At 39.4% G+C, this 12930-nt stretch overlaps 1 long non-coding RNA gene across 1 annotated transcript; it reads left to right on the top strand.

Moving 5' to 3' along the window:
* Positions 1-3743: 3743 nt before the first annotated feature.
* LOC139728698 (uncharacterized) lies at positions 3744-9679 on the top strand. Its single transcript, XR_011710824.1, has 4 exons — positions 3744-3814; positions 7970-8114; positions 8821-8915; positions 9563-9679. It is a non-coding gene; the product is annotated as an uncharacterized lncRNA (long non-coding RNA).
* Positions 9680-12930: the final 3251 nt, after the last annotated feature.

The following is a 12930-nucleotide window of genomic DNA, read 5'->3' as shown; positions in this document are numbered from 1 at the left end:
AACATTACATTCGCATTAATGATACACAAACACAACATAGTAAAAACTTTGGCTACGCAAAGATCAATACAAACTGTGGAAAAAAACAGATAAACAATGGTTTTCACAGCGTAAAGAACATAAGCAGGCTTTTTGATAAACCAAAAAAGAAAGTACATATAATCAAAATGAGAAAAAGAAGTGAGAGAACAGGTAAAAAGTGAGTCAAGTGAATCAACCTGCTTTCCTACACTTGGGTGGGGGACAAAATCCACCAGGAATTTCACATTAATTTTGAGATATTAGCGACATCACAAATTACAACTTTTTGAGGTCATCATTGTTATGGATCATTTTGTTTGATTGTCTTTTCCTTTCAGCAGTGCATACACACGTCCGTCCTTGCTCCACGCCTTGTCCACTTTTGCGTTTGACCGAGTGTCATTCAACAACTTTTGATTTCGGGCGATGAGGTCCTCAACAATTGCCATTTTCTGACCTTTCAGTTTACGTCGCTTTGAGATGAACTCTTGTCGCTCTCTGTATGACTTGAATTTGATGATAATGCCTCTTGGACTGTCCTTGTTGGGATGTTCCTTTCTGATACCAACCCTGTGGGAGCGCTCGATGTCGTCCAACTTCAGATCAACTTGAAGATGCTCGCTAGCCACTTTCAGCACAGTGATGTCGGTGTTTTCCCCTGGTTTTTCCGGGCAACCAAAGAGCCTGACACAATTTTTCCGCGAGTATTGTTCCTGGGCATCTATTTTCAAGTCGATGGCATGAAGCCTGTCATTGTGCTTGCTGAGGTCGCTTTGGAGGTCGCTGATCTGCCTGGATTTCTCATTATTGCTGACTTCCAGCTCCATGATCAGTGCCTGCTGTTTTTCTATAGTCTCTTCCATGGCTTTGACCCGCTTGGCGATTGTTCCCTCCACCAAAGAGAGGAAACTCTTGCTTTGAAGTATGTCTTTTATGACTTCTTGCACAAGGGCGGAGTCATTCAGGTCTATTGACTGAGACCTGGTCTTTACAGAGGAGGCACCAGATGACATAGTGGGAAGACACAAAGACTGTCCTGAATGGAGATGGTTGTCTATTGTCTGGGGATTAGCAGGTAATCAAGCTCAATGAGATGCCACCAGAGGTTGCTTGTATTGACACCTCAAAAGCCAAAGCGTGGAGCAAGTGTTGGTACAAAATCCCAAGCCATCAAAGAACACTCCAACACACAGCGTAAATATTGAACATGTGGGACTGAGGCACTGTTTCTGATATTTGTGGTCCAAAATGGCACAAGAAGTTACTGCCCAACTAGGGCCAGTCACAGCAAAAGAATATCATGATGTGTCTCCTGGTGGATGGCAATAGTCCCAACAATGTTTACATGATGAATCACTCACAAAAAGTTGCAGAACACAGAAAAAAAATAGTAGCTTTCAGGAGCAGTAGTTTCCCCTTCAGCTGCCTCTACCCCCATTCTTACCATCATAAATTTCACTCATGATAGTATTGATGTTTTATTTTGCTACAAAACGAATGTCCCATAGACGCTTGCCCGAGTATACTCGGGACTCGTCTACAACGGGATAAAGTGACCATAATTATTATGAAAAAGCTTGGGCAAATGCCTTCACATTATTATGATAAAGTCATGGTAATCTGGAGTAATCATTCAATGGTATGATGTTTGATTTTTGAATCACTGTTTATAGTGAATTTGATGAGTTTCTATCTCTTTTAATCGTTCATAACAGGTTAACGGTGTGATAACTTACCCGATTGTTTATGCATCCCAACAGTCGGACATTTCATTACAGCACAGCTCAGAAAGTCTCTTAGGCACGATTGAAGATCTACTGACGATTGGCTCCTCCCCTCATTCCACTGACGAAGCATGCTAATAGTTCCATCGGTTGTGATCAGATGGTGTTTGGAATTAGACTTTTTGAAGTTCTCGATGTCTCCCGCATGGTAGCCCATCATTTCGCCAAGGACATCGATAACTCGATTGTGATCAGGATGTGCATGGATCTCTCTGGCAATGTCTCTCAGGAAAGAATTCACATCGAATGGATGTTTTGCAGCCATCCTGTAATAAATCATCAGGTAAATGATTACCCTCTGGACCTCTTTATATGCAGTGATTAAACCAGTTATCGTAGTCTCAGTGTTGCTCTTTTAATCCTAAATGCAGGACACATAAAATTTCCTTAGTGAAAACATCTCTTTTTCTAAGAAAACCCATTACGTATGTTCCATTTAGTCGTCAAAAGAAGAGATTTCTGATCTACAATTTGGTGTTGTTTCATAACATGGCCTCTCAGGCACTGGCGTAGCCAGGGGGGGGGGGGGGGGCGATGGGGGCGGTCGCCCCCCCCCCCCCCCCCCCCTAAGATTTGGACCGGGGATTTGGGAGGCGGAAAAAAAAATGCGTGTATATTGTATGCATGCACATGAAGCGGGTCTCCTTTGCAACCTTTCATGAAATAAGATATATATTTTTTGAATATTTCACTCAAAGTGTGCATCAGATCGTTGAATTTCAATTCAAAATATGCAAAATCTCTCGTGCTTGGGAGGGGGTATCCCCCTCCCAAACCCTCCCCTTCTGTGCCTCTTTCCCTAGCTAAGTACAATTTTTAGATTTACAAAAAAATTATGAATAATTCTGAGTGCACAAGACTTATCACTTATATTCCGAAAGCTCAAGGTTTCCTCATGTGTCAGGGGAATTTCCCCTTTTAATCGACCCTTTCCTCCCTCAGTCCCCCCCCCCCCCATCATTCTTTTTTTTTTTTGTGATTTCCCAAATGTTGATTCATGCGCATACGAGATATCTCAATTTCAACCTTAAAAAGGCAAAAGCTCCATCGGAAGGGAAGGGTGGAGATAACACTCGCCCACGCCTTCTCCCTGCTCGCCCGCCCCTCCCCCCCCCCCCCCGCCATGCATAGAAATAGACTGTGGCTATACCCAGATCGCTTTATTTCAAATCTAAAACCGCAAAAGCTCCGCGAGCGGGAGGGGGAATCCCCCTTCCTCTAAGCTCTACCTCACTAGACTTTATACATACACACAGATGGCGCACATTCGGAATAAGAGCTAAATTCCGCGATTTTAACACTTCGATGAAATAGTATTCACACACAACCTAAATGGGTCAATTCCTGGCCTGACTAGCATTAAACTAGTCGAGCACGGTTCGTAAAAATTGCTATAGTGCCTACGAACACGATGATAGTAAAATGCGGCAATGCAGCTAGTAATGCTCTGCTGGATTAAATCAGGCCATGGTTTACTAACCCAAAGCTAGTCAATCAAGTCTGACTAGCATAAAATTGTATGCTGTACTAGTTTGCAGTGTATACGCCAAGAATTAGTCAAAGTGGAGGAACTAGTGTAAAGCTAGTCGAAGTGGAGAAACTATCATAAACTCGTTGATCTTACGAAAACAGCGCATGTTAGTAAAAGTGAAGGAACTACCGTGAACTAGTAAGTCAAGCTGGCAGAACTAGGGTGAATTCCAGTGAATACATATTTGAATGCATTTGGTTAGGCCAATAGAAATTGAGAATTCCCCTGTCATGTGTTTACTTTAAGCCAATCACCAGCCGCAATTTCCCCTGGTTTGGGCGCGGGAAGGTTTACCTGAGCGACGCGTCGCCTGTGCGTGGACGTACTGTGTGCATGTGTATACGATGTGCTGTGCGTGTATTTATATATGCATAGGATTTACGTGCGTGTGCAATCGTGAGAGCCTGGATGTAATGGACGTGAGAAAATTTCTGTCTTCAAATGGAGTGGGGCGGAGATATTATTCACATTTTTGAAGGTAAGCAAACCATAGATCGATCTAATTATAACTTGTTGAGTTTTTCCAGTATTATGGGCTAGTCTACCTCTCCGTAAACGACCATCTAAGTTACCTTACGAATACTAGTAACCCCGGGCCCGGGACGCGCTCCTTGTAACGTTAGTGTACACAGTTAGCTATGGGGCTGGTCGCAGTTACCTTACGATCTAACACCTAACAGCTAGAATCGAGGCCGAAACTCAACTGTTAGGTGTTAGGATCTAATACTACAGTAATACTTTGAGTCTTTGTGCATGTTGGGATGGGGCTCGGCCTATTCGCGTTCTATAAAGTCTTTAACTTTTTAACGTTAGAAACGCATTTTTCAAACAAAATAGAGTCTAGACCAGGTTATGATTTCCAAAATTAACAAAAATGAGTGACGAATGTACCCGTCATTGACATTGTACATCTGACATTGTAACTGTGTTAGGGGGCTACTTGTACTTTTGTAGGCACCTATAGAGCGAAGTTGAAAAAATGCCTCTCATGATACATCGATCATCAGGAGCTATCTTCTAATAGAGTTCTAAAAGTTCTAACGTTAACATTATGCGTTTCAGAAAATATTGGGACACACTAAACTCTGAGTCTAAATTCTCCAGAACGTTAGTCGTAGGCCTAACGTTAACTACTAACAGTGTAATGTTAGATCTTAGAGAAACTAATAGAACTAGACACGGTCTAGTCTACATGTACTTAAGTTGGGGTTCTACCGAGGTAGGGCTTACCGTACTCTAAGTCTAACTGTAAAAGTCTAACCGTTAGTCCAAACAAGTCTCACAACCGTTGGCGTTAATTGTAGGCCCTACTCATTTATTCTATTCCAACTAGAACAGCATTAACGCGAAATAGGCCTACTATTACTAACGGGTTAGGCCCAACTAGTAGTTTTTCTATTAGTAGGTAGTCTAGAACTCCGGTTAGGTCCCCACTCACCCTTCACCGCTATAGCTGGGGACTTCTTTCAACCTCCATAGACTTTGCGCATTAGTGGAGACACACACGCAGAATGAGAGGGGACCGATATCACGATTTAGCCCTAGAATGTAGTAGAAGCAGAACCTAGACCACTGTTAAACATCTAGGGCCTATTGAACGGTTTTCCAGGATAAGCTATATCCTAGGGCCTAGGTCCGGTTCTCATTGCGGTATTATAGACCTAACATTAGGCCTACAGTGCAGTGGTATGAACTCTACATGGACTACAAGCATAGCATGAGAGATGATCACTGTAAAGTATGTAGAGGGAGACGTCTAGTCGAGTTTAGACCACGGTTAGAGATCGACGTACCGGTATATAAAGCTGTGCTATAATTAACCCTATTTTAACAGGGGGGGGGGGGGGGGGGTCAAATTGACCCCTTTCTCGACATTTCACGCCAGGATTTCGCAACGCGCAAAGATTTTGCCGCGTCATTTCATGACTTTTTTTTTTTTTTTTGAAGTCTCCTGCATATTTTGAGACCAAATTTGCGACGTCCGGGTACACCATTTTGAAGTTACGCAATGTTTTGCATATGCATGTCAACCTGAAAACAGCTCAAATTCATGATTTCTGTGCAAATCCTATGCAAATTGTGGTTTGTTTGTTTGTGTTTTTGTTTAATTGATATAATTAGATTATTTCAACTTTTAACCATTGAAATTAATCAATTCTAATGTACATAAGCTTGAAAAAGTGCCTGCAACAAATTTTGGGAAAAAACAAACAATGGAAAACAAAAGATCGAAAAAACAGTAAAATACATGAAAAATTAACAAAACAATAAAAAAACAAACGAAACTGATTTTGACTGCGCTATTTTTTTTAAAGAAAATTGTTTGATGTGTCTTGAACTCTGACACAAAAATTTAGCAATCCTTCAGTCTTTTTGTTGGAGTTATATGTAAAAATATAATTTCATGAATAAATTTGCATAATTAATTTATTCAAAAATATAAAATCAACATTTTTTCTATTGTATGACCATGTAATCTTGTAGTTGACATCCGGCTCTATTTTCAGGCAAAATTTTGCGGCGATCGCGCGATCGGCGGCCGAGATCTGAAGGGGTGGTCAAATTGACCCCCCCCCCCCCCGTAAAAACTTGGGCTCCAATAGCCCAGTTGAAATAGGGTTAATGCAATAGACTAGAAGCGTCTAGAAACTCTACATTGCTATTGAGTCGACAGCCGAATCACTAACGCTGTGTTGCCAGAAGGTGATCTCGATTGATCCGGTAATAAAAAAAAAATGGTGAAATTTGGTGATTTATATAATTGTGATGACCTATGTAGTAAAAAGGACTTTTATTTGCCACCACATTCGAGCATCCACACAGCTGAGAGAATACCATAGTGCTATTGCACTCCCACGTCATGTGTGGCAATCATCTAAGTAAGAAATACGATGCATGCACTGTTAAGTGTTAGTCCACTGTGACATCACACTCCTAGCTGAAGATCAACGTGCTCACACATCATGGAGATCGATCCCCCTTTTAGCAGACGACAACGGGTACTATTTGAACATTGTTTTTTATGAAAGTTACAAGTGACCTTAGGCATTGAAATTTGGCAGAGATCATCTTTTTGTCTTTCTAAATATGCTGATTGATGTAGCTAAAAAGTAATTTCTAGCTTTTCTATTGATGCACACTTAGTATTTGTGTGGACAAAACGGAACTGCATATGTGACAGTGCACCTCAAAACGAACATAAAGTCGCACACACTGATTTCGCGTGAGGACTGAAAATAAGTGAAATGGGTCAACCTAGTCGAACTTGACTTTTTCATATTTTCTGAAAGAGCGGGTCTTCTTTTACATTATGCTAAAATTTGGTATCATAAAACGGGCAGGAAAGTGTATTTTTTTAGCAGTTTATCTCGAACATTTTTGGTAGAATAGTGTGATTAGTTGTGTCTTTAAAATCCCTTTTTCATTTCCGAAAAACCTTGTCCACACTCTTCACTTTCAACTCTAATAACTTTTGGAAGGATAGTGCTACTGCTTTGAAAGTTGGTATTGATTATGGACAGAATGAGTTAATGAGGCATGCTTAATTTCAGTTTAATCTGATAATCCCTTCATTGTTGTTACTCTGGTGGTTTACTTCCTGTTTTTGTCCCATTCATCGCACAGCCAGCACCGTTTGGTAAAGATTAAGCGCTTGAATAGACATTGTACTTCAGAGCCTCTATTCTCAGTTCACGCTTTTCCTGAGTTTGTGCTTTCTTTCCAATATTTAGATAGGTTAGGAGAGTCCATTTGATTTGAGTTATACATCATTTTAAAGCTTAAAGTCTGCTCTTTCAGAATATGGTCTTAACTAAAAATTCATGTCTGGCGACTTTTTGTTTGTTTTGAGGTGCAGAGTCACATATTGTCTTGTGGAGATGAGTTCTAAATCCATTTCTGAACATTGTGTTTTCATGCTTTCCTCCAGATAAAAAGACGTAACATGACAGTTCTTCGGGAGTGATGGTGATTTAAAGGAACTCGGTATAGGGGTCATCATTTGGAGAACGAAGACAGATTGATAGCTGTACAGTCTCTGTCACACCACGAGGGTGCAGATCATCAGATTGAAGAAGTACATGTAACAGATGTGGCCGACGACTAGCCATTGAATGCAGGGTTGACGAATGCTGGAAACACCGGGCCAACATCAGCGAAGGAGCCTCTGAGATATGGACTTCCATTGCACTAACTCTAACGATGATTAATGAAGGGAGACTAGTTTGAAATTGATTCACATTTATTTTACATTCTAGAGTCTCAGTAATTACATAAGAGGCTACATTAAGAGACTGAAAGCTTTGTTGGTTTTGTTTTGTTTGAAGAAATGATTTTCAAGTATTAATTATTCTTCATGGAGCAGTTTGGAACTGTCCTTCTCTCTGAAAATGAAAGCCTTGAGAGGTTAGTACTCGTACTTAAGAAAAATGTGTACTTGCTGTATCGACAGAAGTGAAAACCATGTTATGGTCAGTCTTGAGTTGTGTAAGTAGAGCTGAACGTTGCTTATGACAAATATGTATATTAAATGATTTTGCACTTCAAGTTTATAATATAAACTGGAGGGACCTATTATCCTCATGCCATAATTTGTATGATTTGTAAAACCTTTAAATTTTACTTATTTGCCCAGGAATTCAACACACACATCACTCCAAGGGGGAGGAGATACTTCAATAGCTGATGGAAGGAGTTCTGACTGCTCCAAGGAGACACCTGCTTATCCAGATCATCGTAGCATATTTCTTGTTGATAATGGAAGCAGAAAACTGTACAGCGTAAGTTCAATTGTTTGAATACTGGTCTGGAAAACCAGTTTCCCATTGTCATGTCTTGTACTATACATTTCCATGCAATATAGCACCATCTAATTTGCCTGTTCACTTTTGTTTTTGTCTTCTCAAATATAGAGAATAACAGTCTAAAATGTGCCCCCCCCCCCCAAAAAAAAAAAAAAAAAAAATGAAGGGACCGGTAAGTATAACGTTGTAAATGAAGTGATGGTTATAGATTTAAAAATAAAGACTGATATACTTGTATGAAACCTGTAAACAGAGTGTACCTACAAGACTCCGCGCTGACTTATTTTCTTGGTAGCCCCATTGGGCCACATGTAAATGATAATAGTCCTAATACTTATGATATGATTATAATAATGATGAATAAAAAAATGGAAATTGATTTGCCATAAAGTTCGATGGATAATCACATCTTGTATTTTTCTACTAACTGTGCACATCCACACTTAACCCATCTGCATGAAATTTTCATTTGTATTAACTGATATTTGATGTAAGAAGCACATGAATAAATGTACTTGAAACAGCAGTACTGAATAGCAATAGAAATTAATGCCAAGAAGAAAAAAAACCATTAAAATAGTTCAGCCCCATAAAAGATTGAAATGAGGGTCAATTTTTTGATGTTATATATTTGCTTCGTAGAATATGATTAACATTCTTCTTGCTTCCTTTTTAAATTCAGATACCCAAGTAGTGAGCAAAAGACGCGTTGAAGCCAAGGCAGTTGCGATGCAGTACCCCACTTTGTGAGACACCACACAAGGTGCACAAGGATATGTAAGTTTATACTCATAAGTTTATGTGATCTACAACTTTTTAGCCCTCTTTAGCAGAAAGCTTAAGTGACATACATGGTATCTTATTCATCTAGCTTGCAAAAACTTGAACATTTTCAACTTTTCTCCAGAGATAGTGGACAGAATTCAACCATACTAGGAGTTGATCATCCTTGTTAAGTTAGGGGGCAAGGACCCAAAGTTGTTCAGGATATGGTCATGAGCCCCCCCCCCCCCCCCCCCCCCCCCAAAAAAAAAAAAAAAAAATGGCCTTTACAGGGAAATTAATTGCATCTATGTCTTAATTAAATCATTGGGCAAATATACAGGCAATGTGGGGGCTTTTGATAATCTTTGATGTACATGTTCATAGATGTCTAATAACTTTTGTGTGCAGATTGGTCTGATTCCATGACTTAGGTTGGATGTACGTAAACTCCAACGTAACGTAATGTAACGTAAGCTCCAACATGCCAGTTGCGCCGTTCATTTATTATAAACCTATTCTCGTTTTCTTCCATAAGAATGCCACTACATGTATTTCTACTGCTATCAGATCTTCATCAGTTATAGTCAACTCTGTGCCAAAGTGAAATTTGTTGAGACTCGAGAAAAAGCTTTGACCTACAATGCATTCTTATATTTCAGGAGTACCTGTATGACAAGGATCTCGGGATTCATTGAGTATCGTTTGGAGACCTTGAGGAGCTATGACACCACTCATCAACTCAGGCAGAGAGAGAGTAGTTGCAGCTCCCACCAAGCCACTGACTGAACACAATTCCAACGTTAGACTAGAAGCCCAACGAGAAGAGACAGCTACCATCGGTGTATAGGCCTACGTACATATCCTTGCTTTTTCCTCTTTTGAGATACATTAAATGCTCCTCTGAAGTTGGAACTTACATTCTTGTTGAAGAGTCATCCTCATCAGGCTCATCTGTAGTTGAACATGAAGCTGTTACCAGGACGTACTGCAGCACTTCAACACTAAAAGTAGAACAGGGCTTGTCGATGAAAAGAGTTTGTTTTGAAACTTCAAGCTGCCCTGAAAACAACCTTATTATAGGGAAGATTTTATTTTCCCAAACAACTGGCAGTATTCACCAAATATTGTGATGACACAAAACGATCCAAATTCTGTATGTTCATCCATGCTTCCTTCCATGTGTCCACCTGTTACAGTTTCAGTAACTTTTTTGAACTTCAATCGTAACCAAACTTGGATAATAGGTGCACTCTGGTAACTTTCCCCTTATGACACACTTTGAAGTCACATGACAGGGTCAAAGCCTCAAAAGTCAAAAAACAAGGTCATTTGAGGTATAATTGTTAGTTTATTTTGGTTAACTGTTTCAAATTGCTCCCATTTGAAGAAGTTTTTTGTCAATTAGTGCTAGTTGATATTTAATTTGAATATTAGATGATCAAATATCAGTAACACGATAAACTGCCTTTAGTCAGAAACTGGTTTTCTGGTGAAAAAAAAAATTGATCTATTTTCAGGACAGAGACTGGTCGATCCATGTACTGTTTTCAAAATGTGGTCTTAACAACTGCTAGTGAAGTGGGTAATGTTCATTGTGTCTATTTTAAACTCAACTGAGCCAAAGGCTTGAGTGAGCTATTGTGATCGATCGCTTTTTGTTCGTCATGCGTCGTGCATAGACTTTTACATTTTCATCTTCTCAAGAACTGGTGGGCGGATATCAACCAAACTTGGTGGGGATCATTCTTAGGGGGTAGGGACCAAAAGTTGTTCATGTGGAGCATGTGGCCCAGGGGGACGGCCCCAAGGGGAAAAGGGGGGTAATCTTTAAAAATCTTCTTCTCCAGACCCCAAAACAATGCAGTTAATATGTTATTTGTAGATCTATACATTTACATATAAAGAATATAGTTTGTTCATGGAAAGACCCAAGTTTCGGTGGTGGGGGCCAAGGGGAAAAAATACATGTCCATCTTCTTCAAACCGGAGTCCAGATTTCAGTCAAACTTGGTTGGGATCATCCTTAGTGGGTAGGGTCCCAAGGTTGTTCATGTTGAGCATGTGGTCGAGGGGGGGGGGGGGCAAGGGAAGATGGGAGAAACTTTTGTACTCCAGATCCAAAAGCATTATAGGCAAGATATGGTGTATATGGATATCTTTATAGGTGAAGAATATACGTTCATGACAATGCCTCAATACCTATGATAACCTCCTTGGAGCTCGGGGGGGGGGGGGGGGGCAGAGGATAGGGCCCCCAAGAGAGGAAAAAAAAAATCTTGCTCTCCAGACCCGAAAGCATTACAGTCAAGATACGTTTTAAGTATAGATACCTTAAATATAAAGAATATTCATGAAATGTTGTTCATGACAATACCTCGGAAAACCCCTTTGGACAGACTGTTTTGTGTACTAACATCGGTCTTGTACTAGTCTGATTTCATACCTTGATACCACCTTCAGAAATGCATCCTTTCTGTGCAAAATGGCATGATATAAAAAGAAAGTCAAAATCTGAAATTTTTAGAGAATTTGTTCCGTTTGTTGTATTTTTAGATCAGATTAATACATTACATGTACCTACATTTGTATTGGATGTTACATCACTGCAAGCCTCATTACATCTTATTCTTATGGACAGTAATGTGTTTGTGTGTGAAAGTTTATGAAATATACTCTGTAATAACGAAATTGTATAGGAACCACACACATTATCTCAATGAGTTATTACTGCATGCCTATGTTATAATCATTTGTAAGAAAGCAACCAGAGTCAGATTTCTCTAATTAAATTCGAAAATACATGTACTCTACATTAAGTACACAATCCTTGGGAATGAATTTCTGCTTTAGTTTCAGACTTTGCCTTGCGGCTACTCCTTGACACAGATTTCGAGTTGTATAGCCACATATAATCTATAGTTCTTAATACACTGTACAATAAAACATGCGTTATGAAGCTGAAATAATGAGAAGGATGAGAAAGACTCAAATCAAGTTTGTAGCCCATATTATACCAAAATTATGAATTATAATAAATTTGCTCTCATAGTGTTAAGTTGACTTGGTCATATGATTAAAACTTTTGTGACTTGATTTGAGATAATTATCATTGAGAAATTTATAATGCATTTGGAGTTGGATTGTTATACCTGTCCTAGCTGTAAGATAAAACCAAAATCAACTGCCTAGTTCCTAGTATAGCAAAGTTATTCACATAATTAAAAAAATCGCTCCCATAGACTTTATGTGTACCGTTTCTCTCCCCTCTCCCCCTCACCTCCCCCGTACCTTCATCGTTTTTTTTTTTTATTCTATCACTTGCCGTGTCACAATTTCATGTGCTTAATGAGCTCATATAACAATGAATCATAACATAATTTTTTTTTTTGGTCCACCCTTTTGGGTTGCAAGTTCACAACACATGGCCATTTACGGGTTCAATTTTTATATAAATGTTGTATATAAGGAGATATGCAGTTGTAGAGCTCGACTCTTGATTTATTTCATGCTTCCCATTGTGCATTGAGTGTTTTTATGTAACCCTGTATATTCATTTGTTTATTCAATGCTGCAATTCAATTTCTTTTCAATTATGTAAGATTCATTTGTGATGTTTATGATGCCTACATTAATTTGCAGCATTCGTTGGATGAATAAAATTTGAGATTTTTAACCTGATATTATTGCTTTTGTTTTAATGTATTTTCGTCACAGTTACATTATCTGCATACATGTAATTTCATTTCAGATTCATCTCCGAGACCTTGACTAGCTTTCGCTTGTCACACATGCAGCACTAGGTTTGGTGAAAGCTAGTCAAAAGGGCCAGACCAGCAATAAGCTAGTCTAGCTGTTTGTACTAGCTCTATGTTAGTGTAACTTGACACCATCTACACTAGTTTAAAGCTAGTCGTTTTCTAGTCAAGCAGCAATGACTAGCCTTACTCAGCATAGTCCAGCATCCATTACAAGTCTCATGCTAGTCCAGCAGTCATGACTAGCATGGAAATCCAAAGCTAGTAACTTA

Source organism: Diadema antillarum, unplaced genomic scaffold (genome assembly GCF_040938485.1).
Source record: "Diadema antillarum isolate AM-2024a unplaced genomic scaffold, OU_Dant_1.0 seq00000193_RagTag, whole genome shotgun sequence".
NCBI classification, from domain to species: Eukaryota; Metazoa; Echinodermata; class Echinoidea; order Diadematoida; family Diadematidae; genus Diadema; species Diadema antillarum.
The sequence above is the reverse complement of the archived record's forward strand: the minus strand, read 5'-3'. Positions and strand labels throughout refer to the sequence as shown.